General features: G+C 41.7%; 1 protein-coding gene across 1 annotated transcript in view; it reads left to right on the forward strand.

Annotated features, from left to right (window-relative positions):
* Positions 1-13,277, forward strand: part of tprn (taperin) — a 39,732-nt gene that overhangs the window by 3,020 nt on the left and 23,435 nt on the right. The gene's annotated exons all lie outside the window — the stretch shown is intronic.

The raw sequence follows: 13,277 nt of genomic DNA on the forward strand, positions 1-13,277 counted from the left end.
CAGGCCTTGATGCCTAAGTGGATTAAAAGCGTGTGTTTACACAGCCACTTGGAACAACACGCGGAGCCTTTTTCCTTCGGATCGCAGCCCCACAAAGGCATGTTATTTGTCACAGAGCGCATTATTGGGTTAGGTGGCCCTCCAAGCCTATTGACTGAACAATCTCATCAAGGCTGTATTCAGTTCTCAGGATTTGGCTTGGGGATTCGGGCCAGCTTTGACCTGTTCCAGACTCTTACGAACAAATTTATTGCTTCTTTCACAGCTGAATTCATCTGTGTTTTTTAGCCTAAAGCTGAGACCTGGTCCGTAATTATAATTAAATGATAACTAAGTTTATGTTTTGAGCATCACCATTATCTTCCAATCATAATCAGATATCTGATGTTTGCTTGGCGAAGGTCTCGCTGCAAATTGCTTCTGTTTCATCTGTATTAGGGATTAATTAGATATCAGAGAACGTTTCTAATTAATTTTGAGAGTCGCTGCAGGCTGCTTTCACATTCTGCTCTGGATCAGCCTGAGTGTTGAGCATTGTTTTCAGCATGGTGGTATTTATGTTGCTCTTAACAGTCAGAGATCTCCTGGTTTTACATTACAGCACATTAGGAGCATCGTTGTGGTTCAGATACTCAGGGTGTGGACTATAACCACAGCATCCTGGGTTTGGGCACAGCCAGGGCGTATGTCATCCCTCACCCTTCCTCTTTAGCCCTACCGTACTCCCGTCTGCCAAAGAGGAAATGTTTTGCGCATTCAGTTACATCACAGCCCTTCTATTTGTGATTCACAAAGCACCACATCGCCTCTAATGCTAAATATTTTGAGCCCTTTGGCAGCTCTTCAAACTAGGCCGGTGTCTCAGCCTCTCAGACGTTGGCCTGCAGGCCCGTTTCCTTGACCTGGTCTGCTGTAATCCTCCGCTCTCCAAGTAAATCCAACTACCTCTTACAACTGGGGCATGAAACTCAGGCTACTCAAGATTTTATCAAGTGGAAACAGTGACTAGCAAGTGCAGAGAGTCTGCAGTCACAATATTGAAAGCATATCACATTTGTACTGTGCAGGACTGGATAATGAACTTCAGTATGTCTTGGTAGTTTTATAATTTTATTTAGGCAACATCTGATGCTTGAAAGATAGAAAAGCCAGTTGCAGTTTCTCAAAGTAAAGTATCAGAAATGTTTTGTGTTGCGCCTGAAACTCCCTCCTGCCTTATAATTAGGGGCTGGAAATGTCAGAACCACTTAAGCCTATATTTATGTTTGGTACAAATGTCTGTGTGGTATGACATATTAGCCTATATAGGTTCAAATATTATTTAAGTTCGCACAACAGTTTATGTATATTTTGAATAGCATATAGAAGTGTACTATGCTAAGGTTATGTTTATATTTACTATCATTTCTGTGCTAGAGTACAGAATAAATAACTTAAGTCAGGTATGGTGCTGTACAGACGTTTCATGCACATGGCAAAAAGATATTGCTACAACATGGTGCTTATTATAATGATGATAATAATAATGATATATTGACAAACTTTATTTATATAACACCTTTCACACACGAAATGCCACGTAAAGTGCTTTACAATAAGGGCAGTATAAAAACAAAGAGTTGCAGCAGCATGAAGTGTAAAAGAAAGAGTTTCAGACCTGTATCAGGGAGTCAGAACTCGTCAAAGGCTAACGTGAACAGATGTGTTTTTAGCTTTCTTTTTAAAATATTTAGCAAGCTAGCTTCCCTGATATCTATAGGTAGTGTGTTCCATAGCTTTGGGGCGTAACTGACAAAGGCTGCATCCCTGATCTCCTTCCAGCTGTTGCTGGGAACCTCCAATAAACCAGATGATCGCAGTGTTCTTGGAGGCAAATAGTTAACAAGGTACATAGCAATGTAGCTTAGCCCATTTAGGGCTTGGAAGACGATGTGAAGTCTGCGTAGGTTTGAAACAGAATACGTTTTTGATTGTGTTATTACATAGAATGTAATAACGTGCATATGTGAGAACACACAGGAACAGGACAATGAGTCGGGAGTGGACCGCATGAGATGCAAATTAAAAGGACTTAACCTGTTGTACCTGTCATCCTAGGTAAACCTTGTTCAAGTTTTCCCTGCCTCATGTGTAGAGTAGTTCAGAAACTGCTACCAGTATCAGAAATGCCTCTGTTACTGCCTAAAATGCTGGATCAGGTATTGGCGAGTACACAAGTCTGTGCACAGAAACTTTAAAGCAGTTTTGCACCCAGATAAAACAGTAGTTTTCCCAAAAATTCACACAGCAGTAACAGTAACTACTGTTTTAGAGCAGCAAAGAAAATTTGATTTCCGGTAAATAGTGTCAGCCAGTAGCAAGATGTCAAACTCATTAATTAAAGACAGACATTCTTTCTCTGTGTATTTGCATTTTCATGTTTAAGGTGAACCTTAAAACTTGTAGAAAAGACTCCCGTGCACTGTCTAACTTGCAAAAATAATGATTTTAATGCTGCTGCAACGTTACGGTGACTACACCCTCATCAAAGAGAAGCCATCTTAGGAAGGAGTGGCTGTGAGTTTGCAATCAGTCACATTACCCACGTACAGTAGGACAATCAACATCAACACCAAACACAAGGTAACAATCAACATTATACATAGAAATAGAGGAACAAAGAGGCAACATTAAAGACAGCTTCGTGACAATCCTACACATACCCTCCAAGAAAACCTTCAAGATTTGGAGGTGTATTTTTAAGAGAATGCAAGTTAACAATAAGAATTTAAGCATTTATTCTCAAGAACATACCTATCTAATGTAATGTTTTTGGAGGGTCTGAGTCGATACGCAAGTCTAGAAATTGGAATTGGTATCAGAACATCTCTGCTCATGTGCGACCTTTGGGTCTTCATGGAAACTGAAGAGAACTGGGATACCTTTCAGACAAAGTGGCCGAAGCAACTGGACATGTTAGCAAGGCTTAAGTGGAGACATCACAGACACAACGCCTTCATATGGCAGATGTATCAAAGCATTTCAAACAGTACCCGGCCTCAGGACTGAGTAAACACTCTAACTCCAAATGCCGTCATTTTTATTGCTGCACCATTACTTTAAAAGGGAATCTGTAGATGTCTTTTACTCACACTTCCTTCAAATTCAGCATTGTATTTTTGGTATCAGCGGAGACTCTGGGATCATGACAGGAATTTAAAATAAAGTTCTGTGGGTTTCCCCTGCAGATCATGACTTTATAATGACAGATATTTAGGCTGCTGACGTGTGTGACTAACCCACGCAACCTGATTGTGGTCTGTGTGTTTTTATTGCTTGTGCACGCAGGCTACTAGTGACTGTGGCCATGAGACATGAGCACATCCTGTCTTTTGTCCTTGTCACTCACAAACCAAACACTTTCTCCTTTTGTCGTCTGTCTGCTCTTCTTGGTCATCATCAAGGCCCAGATTTTTTTTTTTTTGTCTTCTTTTCTTTTCTGGGCAGGGCCGCGCAGGCAATTACAAAAGCATTGAGGCTTGGCCTGGCCTGTATAATTTGTGCGGAATTTTTTGTTCAGTGCCGCTTCTGTGTGAGAGCAGCCTCCGAGAATGGCCTCCGCTCAGCGTTCTGGTCGGGGATCTGGCTTTTTTTTTCTGAGAGAGAGAGAGAGAGAGAGAGCTCTTTTTTCCAGCTAACCCAAACCATTTTTAACGAGGAACTTGGCTGGAGAAGAATGTTCCACATGCACGTCAGTACTTGAGAACTTCACCGAAGCAGATCATCAACTCTTCCTCTAGATTTTCCAAAAATATTTTACTCTCTCCACGCTCTCCTGCTGCACGTTCTGATTTGTGAACCCTCTCAAGACTTGTATGAGTGCTGAGCGCTGGACCACATCCAGCACAGTCTCATGTACTCTTGTCTTTACCGCTCCACAAGCACCTCTCTGCTTTGTGTTTTTCTCTCCCCGTCTACCCACAGTGCAGTGCTTTATTCCTGTGCGGTGGTGGTTAATAAGGCCTGTCCCTTTGCTTCCAGCTTCCTGTGATCTCCTCCTCTCTATTGGGGAAGGAATTGTGGAAGAGCTATGTAGGTCAAGTGCAGCTTCTTGTACTGCATCACTCCTGCATTTGCATAAAATCGACTCGGGCTTTCTAGTGAAATACACAGGGCAGGATTGACTCTGTTTTTTCATCTGCAGTTTGATTGGACTGGGCTCTCTTGACTTTTTTTTTAATATTTTGTTTCCTCGTGCTAGACGCCGCCGCTCTCTGTCAAGGAGAGATACAGCTGGCAACAAGACACGGGAGGGGGTGGAGTGGTTTGTTTTTGAAGTCTCTGCTCCCTCTGACCGGTTATTATGGGAAAAGGGAGACGGGCCCATGTGTTTGTCAGCACAACATCCAGAGAGACGGAGCGAGAGAGAGGAAGAGATTTTATGAGCTTACCCGCCTTTTTTCCAGCTTCTGTGTGTTCGTACAGAGAAACCACTCAGATGACTAATTGTTTAAAGTGCTGCAGTGTATTTATGTGTAATTATGACCATTCTGTCGAGCTAATGATTAGGTTGGGTGAAGAGGATTGTGCGATTGTTACTGAAAGGGATATTTATTCAGATGCTGTTAGTCTAATACACTTTGGGATTTGGTTAAACATCCATCTCTTTTGTTTCTCTGCTAAGACCCACCACAGCCAGTGTGTTCTCTCACAGTGAAATACCATAGAGAGGCAAAGTCCTCACACTCCTCCGTTGTCCCCCCAAAATATGTGCAGCAGTCAATGACGAGAGACAAATCATGTTTGATTGAGTTGTGAATTACACATATGATGTTTGTCAATTTAAAAGTTAATTTTGTAAGTCAAGAAAGTCACAGTTTGTCAGAGTAGCATTTAGTTTTGCGCGCCCTCCTTGCCCTCGCAAACGAAGAGGCCATTAACCGTCAGATGACGGGAACGGTGAAGAACGGGCCGACTTACAAGAGAATCTCTGAAGGACTGAGCAGCCATGGCTTCCCTCCCACTTCACTGTTTACGTCACACGCTGAGCTACACGTTTTGTTACTTGCTCACGCCCCCCATTGCCCCGAAAAAGGTGCATTCTGTATGAACAAAAGTAGGCAGGCGGCATTTCGCCGCACTCCCCGATTTTGTTTTTATACTGCCAATGCTGAAAAAAAGACTGATTGGGCTTTCCTGCAAATTTGCACAATTCCTGTTTTAAAAAGGGCTAATTATTCACTCACTCTATAGTAGGAAATGACACTTCAAAATAAAAGCTCTGTGCTGGAAATTCACTTTACTTGAAATAAGTTGTGATTTTTACAAACTTGACATCTTTGCGAGTTACTTGCAGTCCATTCAGAATGGATCTGCAACCCACTTTTGAAACGCAACCCACCATTTGGGAACCACTGGTATAACTATTATATAGTTTGGTGCAGGGATGATGTTTATGTACAGGCCAACACAGAAGTTAGCCTCATCCTGGTTCCCTCAACAAAAAGCCAATGGGATTTTTGGATTTTGGATCATCGCTGCAAAAAGCTCTGTGGCTAACAGATGTTTATGATTCTCACAGGTTTTGTTCAGCAAGGTAATGTCCACAAATGAATACTATTTGTATGATTTGTGAAGCATAAATACAATTGCCAGAGGTAAAAAGCTAACGTTAGGTTATAATCAAACTACAACACGGTTGCATGACTTCAACGTCACCACCACAATGAGGCTTCAAAGCTGTGCTCGGTGTGATGACGTTCTGTTGTCTCATTTAGCCACTTGTTAGCATTGGTCTTTTTTAAGACACGTAAAGGCTTCAGAATTTCCAAGTAGGGTATTTACTGGCTTATTTTATGTCCCAGAACAAAATGTGAAAGTATCTTGAGTTCGTGTGAACCACAGACCAAACACACGCTTAAAAAACACATTGACTTTGAGATGTGGGAACAGGGAGTGTTAAAATGCTAGCTCATTCCCAGGTTTGAGGACTCATTCCTTCACCACTCTATTATTCAAGATTATTTGGTAACCAGGGTAACACATAATAGGTGTCAGCACATGGGTGCAGGCATTTTCCCTAATAACTTCTGAAAATGCTCATAATCATCTTATTACTTTTTGAGCTCTTTATGACACACAGTAAAATCTGCCACTGGAATTCAGTGAATTTCCTCGTGTGGGTCATGAAGCCCTGATGATGTCACAGAAGCTGCCCAATCATTGAACAACCCGGCACGTCATATAACTTCATGTTGGTTTGTCTGTGGGAAGTCAGTGTGACAGGTGTGACAGCAGATTATATTTAAAATATACTGTACACTGTAAGTTAGAAGCTAGCTGCTTCTGTATGAATGAAACCTGCGAACATTTTTTAAAAGTGCTTTATGGTGAAATAATACTTCTGTCCCAGTCATATCAAAGTCACGTTGTCGAGGCATTGAGTGCACTCCTACATTGTGAGTGCATGTGAAGGGACATTACCTTCCTCTGTCACATTTTTCCTTGTGGTGAAATGTCATGCACACAGCAGGTTAAAAATACCCAAACCTAAATGGTTAAAAGCTCCCTGTAACACAGGAAGGCCAATGAAAGGGCACACTCCTTCATTTACATTGTGCGCCTGAGCTACAGGTGTGAAAGTCCATTGTGTTTAATTATTTACCACCCGGCAGACATTCCCCATCTCTCCTCCCTTACACTTCCTGACTCACCCCACCCCTCGCCTTTTTTAAAAAAGTTTTTTTCCAAAGCAAGGGGCCGCCCACTATCCTGAGTGCTTTTTTTCCCTTTATTGTAGCTGAGGTGAAATGACAGGAGACATACTTCAGATTAGAAGTGTGTCTATGAGTTGTATCTTCAAAATATTCACTTTTTAAAAAATGCATTTTTGGGACAGTGCATTTTTAAAGTATGACTGTGCTGTTTTGAGTTAGTAAATTATATGTACAGCTGTTTTACTATACTACAATAATATAAACAAATCTGTGCTGTTTCCTTGTACATCACATTCTCAAAGTCCAGTGCAGCGTCATGCTAATTTTCATCCGGACAGCGCCCTCAAATCAAGACATATAATACACAAATCAACTTCCCTGGTGACATGGAGAGTCCAAAGACTGAGATTTGTAAAGAAAACCATATTCTGGGTTTGAAAGCTGTGTTCAAGCAGGAACAAGTTGCTCTTTAACTTTGCAGGCGCCTGACACAGCTTTATGGTGTCTTAAATTGGTTTTGGACACAGTTCAGTTTATTATTTTATATCTTAAAGCTACATTAATTGATTTTACAGTTTGATTTGACAGCCTGGCAGCAGAACAAGTCTTAAACACAACATTGACATTGTGTCACCTTATAAACAAGTTATGGCTTATGAAACAGGTTCCCATTTAGACATCCAGAGTTAGCTGTCATCTGTAGTCGCGTTTCTGACTTAGTGATGAATGAAATTTACTCTCCTATTAACTATGTTTTGGTCTTCACCAACTCCAGACAGAAATATATAGCTTTTAAGCTGCTAAAGGATCTACTATAGCAGTTTCCATCAAGCAGTCTGGCTCATTTCAATTCAGTTCAGTACACTTTAATTTGGTTTCCATTGTGAAAGATTGTGGATGGTACCATTAGCACCGTTCCGTACCGTCCCCATTTTTGGTCCCCCCTCTGTTGGGGTACCTAGCACACAGATCTGGTACTAAAAGGTGGAGCTGTGAACACTGCAGTCTGTTGATTGGTCAATAGAGGACGGTCACTCTGCTCAGGGCTGAGCTGTGGCTGGTTTTGAGGCTCATGTAACCACTGTTTATACATTGTTATTTTATTTCATACATAGTTTAATTCACTGGGCCGACTGCTGGCAACTTTTAAGGTCACCATGCATCCATCAGCACATCCTGACTTTTAATATGGTGACTTTGACCATTTATTTGTTTCTATTGTCTCTCTTGGATGACATACACTTTTAGTAATGAGTGGATCTTCAGGCGTTTAAAATTATATATTAATTTTGACCAGATTATTTGAACTGCATATATTCTCATCATCCCGTATCATGGAGCAACATTCTGGTGCACTCCGGCAGCACTGAACCGCTGCTGTTGCCTGAGAAGGACTAAATGCACAAACCCGCAATTTTTGAATATCCCATCGAGAGAGACTCTCACTCCTGTTCTTTTTTGTTATGAAAATGTCGGCATGCCAACCCCGTTCTGTGGACGATAAACAAATTGGAGACTTCCCTTTGCATCACCTGTGACAAGGAAATACAGAGAAAGCTGGACAGAGCAGTGAGTGACAACAACCCAGCACACATTCAAGAGTGTTGTCTGCGGTGGAGACACTAAACTGAACCAGGGTCTCGATACATGTCCATAGGAGTTACTTTTGGTTTTAAAGGTACTATATCGAAAGTTCTTGGTGGAAATGTGGCTTATGTTTCACCAGCTGCTCATTAGCTTTAGCCATTCCCAAATGAACTCTAATCATTGTCTGGAGTTGCCATTTCATACATGAAGCACACAACAGGAGATTGTCAGTGTCAGAAAGGTTCTCATGTACTGGAAATACTTTCTTTGGTTTAGGCAAGGGGTGCAGGAGGCAGGAGATGACGCAAAAAGTACGCTACAGAAATTGCATTTTTTTTTGCTTCCATAGCTGGTTCATAATTTGGTCAGAAACAACCAAGTCTCTTGCTGTTCCTTGAGCATGTCTGATGATTCAGCGTTGGTCCTTTCAGACAAAGGCTCCAGAATCTCGCTATAAAGCATCTTCTTGTGAAATGACAATTATTCTTCTCCCTTGGATGTTTGTATTCTTCCAGTTTTACACCAGTTGCATCATAGATACATCATCAAAACACTCTTCAATACTGTGGACAGTTACCTGCTGTATTCACATATGGGCTCACAGTGGGCTCCGTTAAATGTTCGGTTGAACTGATTCAGACATTTGCGTCCTCACATCAAGCTCCTCTGGGTAATGTCTCGATATGTTCAGGGTTGCAATGCATGTTTGAAAGGAGCTTTCGTCTGTCTACATTTGGTGCTCTGCAGGTCGTTTCCTGTGGGTTTATTAGAGCTTTTTCTTTTGTTGTTGAAAACAGCTAGCTGTTGCAGCTAAAAATAAAGTTGCTGAGAGCAGAAAAACTCAACCAAAGCAGTCACGTTGCAGCCGAAAAACCAACACATAGAGCTAAAAGACACTAAAACGCTCTTTAAAGCAGAGCTGGTCTGTTACAAGAAAACCCTTTCACATTACACTCACATCACATCCACTTGTAATTTGAAAAGATCAATTAGTGCAGCTCTAAATTCAGCTTTTCAAGTCTCAAAATGTTTTTCACGTGCACCATTCTTCTCACAAGAAGCTACCTATACAGGCCCTGGATCTTCTTGTGGTTTAAAGTTAAAGTTGCTTTCATTCTTGTGTGGAGAGAGGTACCGGTTCTCTTTTAAGACTGATATCACGAGCGGAGCAAATATGGTTTCCTCTTATTTCTTCTGAGGGCTCTGTGGCTGCAGGACGTGGACGCACTCGCTCACATGCACATGTACACAAGCACAACCATGCCTAATTTCTGCATAAACACCCCCGTACATATGCACACTCGCAGGTTTCCCACACAGGCCTCAGGCTCATGTGCAAACCCTGCAAAGTCAGTGTAATTAGAATTCAGCCAGCAAAGCCCCACTATCATAGTCATGTTTAATTCAGTGTGTGTGTGTGTGTGTGTGTGTGTGTGTGTGTGTGTGTGTGTCTTTAGAGTGCATGAGTAAGAAGATGAAGAGACTAAAAGCGGAGGATGTTAACAGACGGGGCTTTTTCAAAGTTTATAAAAAGAAACAGAGTGGGTGAGTGACGGAGGCAGGTAGAAGCCACTGAGTTTCAGTAGCTGTGGTGTGGGGTTTTTTTTGGTTCCCCACCATCTGCTGTGACACACATCTTCCCTGGATTGATTAGTTTGTTTGTATTGATAATTAAAAGGCAAAATCTTTAGTGAAACCAGCCCAGCTGCCTTGATGACAGAAGAATACATCCAGTTCTCCCTCCTCAATTAGAAATGCAAAACACTGTTGGGAATCTGGGGCCGTATGTGGTGCTTTTTATGCGTAATGTAAATTTTATTCAAATACTCTGTCCATGGAGGCCCTCTGTAATCTACAGTGCTCGACTGTATTGGTGGTTAACAAGTCCTCGTCCCGGGCCTGAAATGCGCCACATGTAAATGATACTTGTGTTTTTGATTTGCGCGCTCTGTCATTGTGTGATGCCCTTTAATAATTTGTTTTCCTGTTTACATGATCAGAAGCCGTCTGTCTTACTGCCGTATTTGCCTCTCTCTGACTGTCTGCCTCCACCTCCACTCTCCCGTTTCCCTTTGTCACATATCCATGGCGCCTGTCGCTGGGGCAACACGAGTCGCGGCCATTCTATCCTGTCATTAGGATTCCAGGATAAGGACACACAGTCTCTGTCTGACACACACATACGTTGTTACATCAGTGCTGATGTTGTAGGTTTTGTAACTGGGGGATATGTAGATGTCATGAGGAGTGTTGTGAGCGGACCCACATGAAATCGAAGTCTAATGAAGATGTTTGAATGGGTTTCCTGGTGAGCATGTTCTGTAATCAGCAAACCTAAAACAGTCTTTATGTGGGTGGAGACCCAAAGTGCCCTCTGATGTTTCAGAGAGGACTGGTGTGTTTTCATGAGGCCCAGTGTGAAGCCAAGGTCAGTTATTTCAGTGCAGGGTTGGAAAAAGTCTCTGAACATGTTTCTGTTTTCATAACTTAACTTACTTGTACTATCATATTGTGTCTAGCATGTTTTTATCAGAGCCTGACAGATGCTGAATGTATGAGATTGATACCAATATGGACATTTGAATCTGTATGACTGTTTTTCTTACATAAACACATAGTGTCTTTGAAGTGATCCTTTAAGGCTGTACTTAAGCACAGACAGCATTACCTAAGCTAAATGCTAATGCTAGCATGGCAGCATGTTGTTGAACATGGCCTTGTTGACCTTCCCTCTGCACTTGCCCACGGTGTAATCCCCACCGCCATCACAAGTGTTGTTCCATTTGTCTGAAAAAAGTCAACATGTTGAGATCATCCATCTGATGGTCACTCCAGAGGTGTAAATCACCCACAATGCATTGTAGTTATGCATTTGGTGCAAGAAAATACATCCCTAGTTAGGTTGCAGTAATGTGCATAAAACTGGTTGCTTACCTCCAAAGCAGAAGATAAATATATTGGAAAATAAATGAAATAAAATATAAATTCCCTATCTGAAATGCTCTTTGCTTTTTCTAATATATCTTATAGGTCTGTGTATTTGAACTTACATGTGTGTATAGTCACTAGTTAGCAGATAGTTTCCCGAGAACGTCTCATTGATAAGTTGATATTTTATTGAAAAATAGTATATAATTAATTGCAGTTAATATTTACTAAGATTGTTGTACTGTTGAGCTTGTAGGATTTCTTTATTTCCAACATTATCTGTAATCGCATGGGAAATTGCTGTTCTGCAGGATATCATAAACCTGTTGCAATAATATTTATGATAATCGTGATACAGATCAGGGTTAGCATGATTGGTTAGCATTGTAGCCTCACAGCAAAAGGGTTTCTGGTTCAATCCCCAGGGTGGGGGAGCCCTTCTGTGCGGAGTTTGCATGTTTTCCCCGTGTCAGCGTGGGTTTTCTCCAGGTACTCCGGCTTCCTCCCACAGTCCAAAGACATGCAGGTTAATTGGTGACTCTAAATTGTGGGTAGGTGTGAATATGAGTGTGAATGGTTGTCTGTCTCTGTGTCAGCCCTGTGATAGTCTGGCGACCTGTCCAGGGTGTACCCCGCCTCTCGCCCAGTGTCAGCTGGGATAGGCTCCAGCCCCCCCTCTGCGACCCTCAAGAAGATAAGCAGTTAAAGAAAATGAATAAATAAATGGCTAATTACTAAGTTCCTGCTGATGTATTGTAATTATCCGCAGAGGACAGCTTTGCCCCATTGAAATGAACATGCAGGTGTTTCTGATGATTTGTAAAATGCAGTATAGCGCTAAGGCTACAACTGGCGGTTGATCCATTATAGTTTGGGCTGAAGTGAACAAGGGTAGGTGTGTTCAGTTTATATTCCCCGCTCCTCCCCCACCTGCTTCTCCTCTGCTTTCCAAGTGGCCCCCATAGGACAAATGCTGTCACATAATACCAAGGGCTGAGAGGAGGTGGAACTTCTAACAAAACGCAGTGTTAGCTTACTGTGTTAGCATGCTAGTGTTACACAGTTAAAAGTGCACTTAATTATACTTGTTGCTAAACTATAGGCTGTTTGTAAATTTTAGTTATCATTTAAGATTTCTGTTGAGTATTTGTGAATTTTATCTCAGTTATTTTATTCACTGTTATTTCTAATGCATCCTGTGGAAACTAACTTGTTGCATGTTGCCTCTGCCGTTCCCTTTGGGTTTCTGTAGCTCCTCCTGTCTGCCCCTTTGCATTGCTGGGGGCAAGTCGCATTGAAAAATGCTGCTGCCCTACTTTAATATTTACTCTGTAAATTGAGCAGTTTATGGTGTAATCTTTGGTGCATATCGTTAACTGTTTTTACTGTTGCGTTAGCCAGCTGTTTTGTGTTTTTTTGACCACTAATACAAGTTTTGCAGACTTTTTTTTTTCATTTAACTTTTTACCGCCTTTTGTAATACAGCGAGCCGCCTTGTGTCACATGATCAATGTAGCACTGCAGTTTTTAACATCCAATTTCTGGTGGAGCAGAGGTGCAGAAATAGGTGTAGAAGGCAATTAATGTGCCGTATTGTCTTCTGCAGGATTGAATAAATGCTGTAAATCGTCATTTTCGTGCCGTCATCTGTTCGTGCCCCATCCACACATGTTCCAATAACATTTGCTCTCAGTATTTCAGTCTAACCAAAGTGGTGGATCGACTCACCTACTTCGCTATCCAGGGCTGCTAGCAGATAGCCAAACGCAAACGTTTTTGAGGATACTTGAATGGTTTTCAAAGAACTTACATTGTTCCTCCTATCTTGCTCCTGGAACAACATCAAACATGTATTTCCCCAAATGAAAATGCAAACAAAAAATGCAGCTATTGCAACTGCAGCTACAGGTGCATATTCCTCACTCCTAGAAGATGATGTTCATGTGATATCACCCAAAGGAAAAGAGATACAGTTCACATGGTGAATATTGCAAAGCACCCCCTAAAAAATCATTACCCTTGCAGCATTCTGAGGGCTTCTTCACGCTGCTTTTCTCCTGGATGTGC

This window comes from Epinephelus lanceolatus, chromosome 19 (genome assembly GCF_041903045.1).
Source record: "Epinephelus lanceolatus isolate andai-2023 chromosome 19, ASM4190304v1, whole genome shotgun sequence".
Classification (NCBI taxonomy): Eukaryota; Metazoa; Chordata; class Actinopteri; order Perciformes; family Serranidae; genus Epinephelus; species Epinephelus lanceolatus.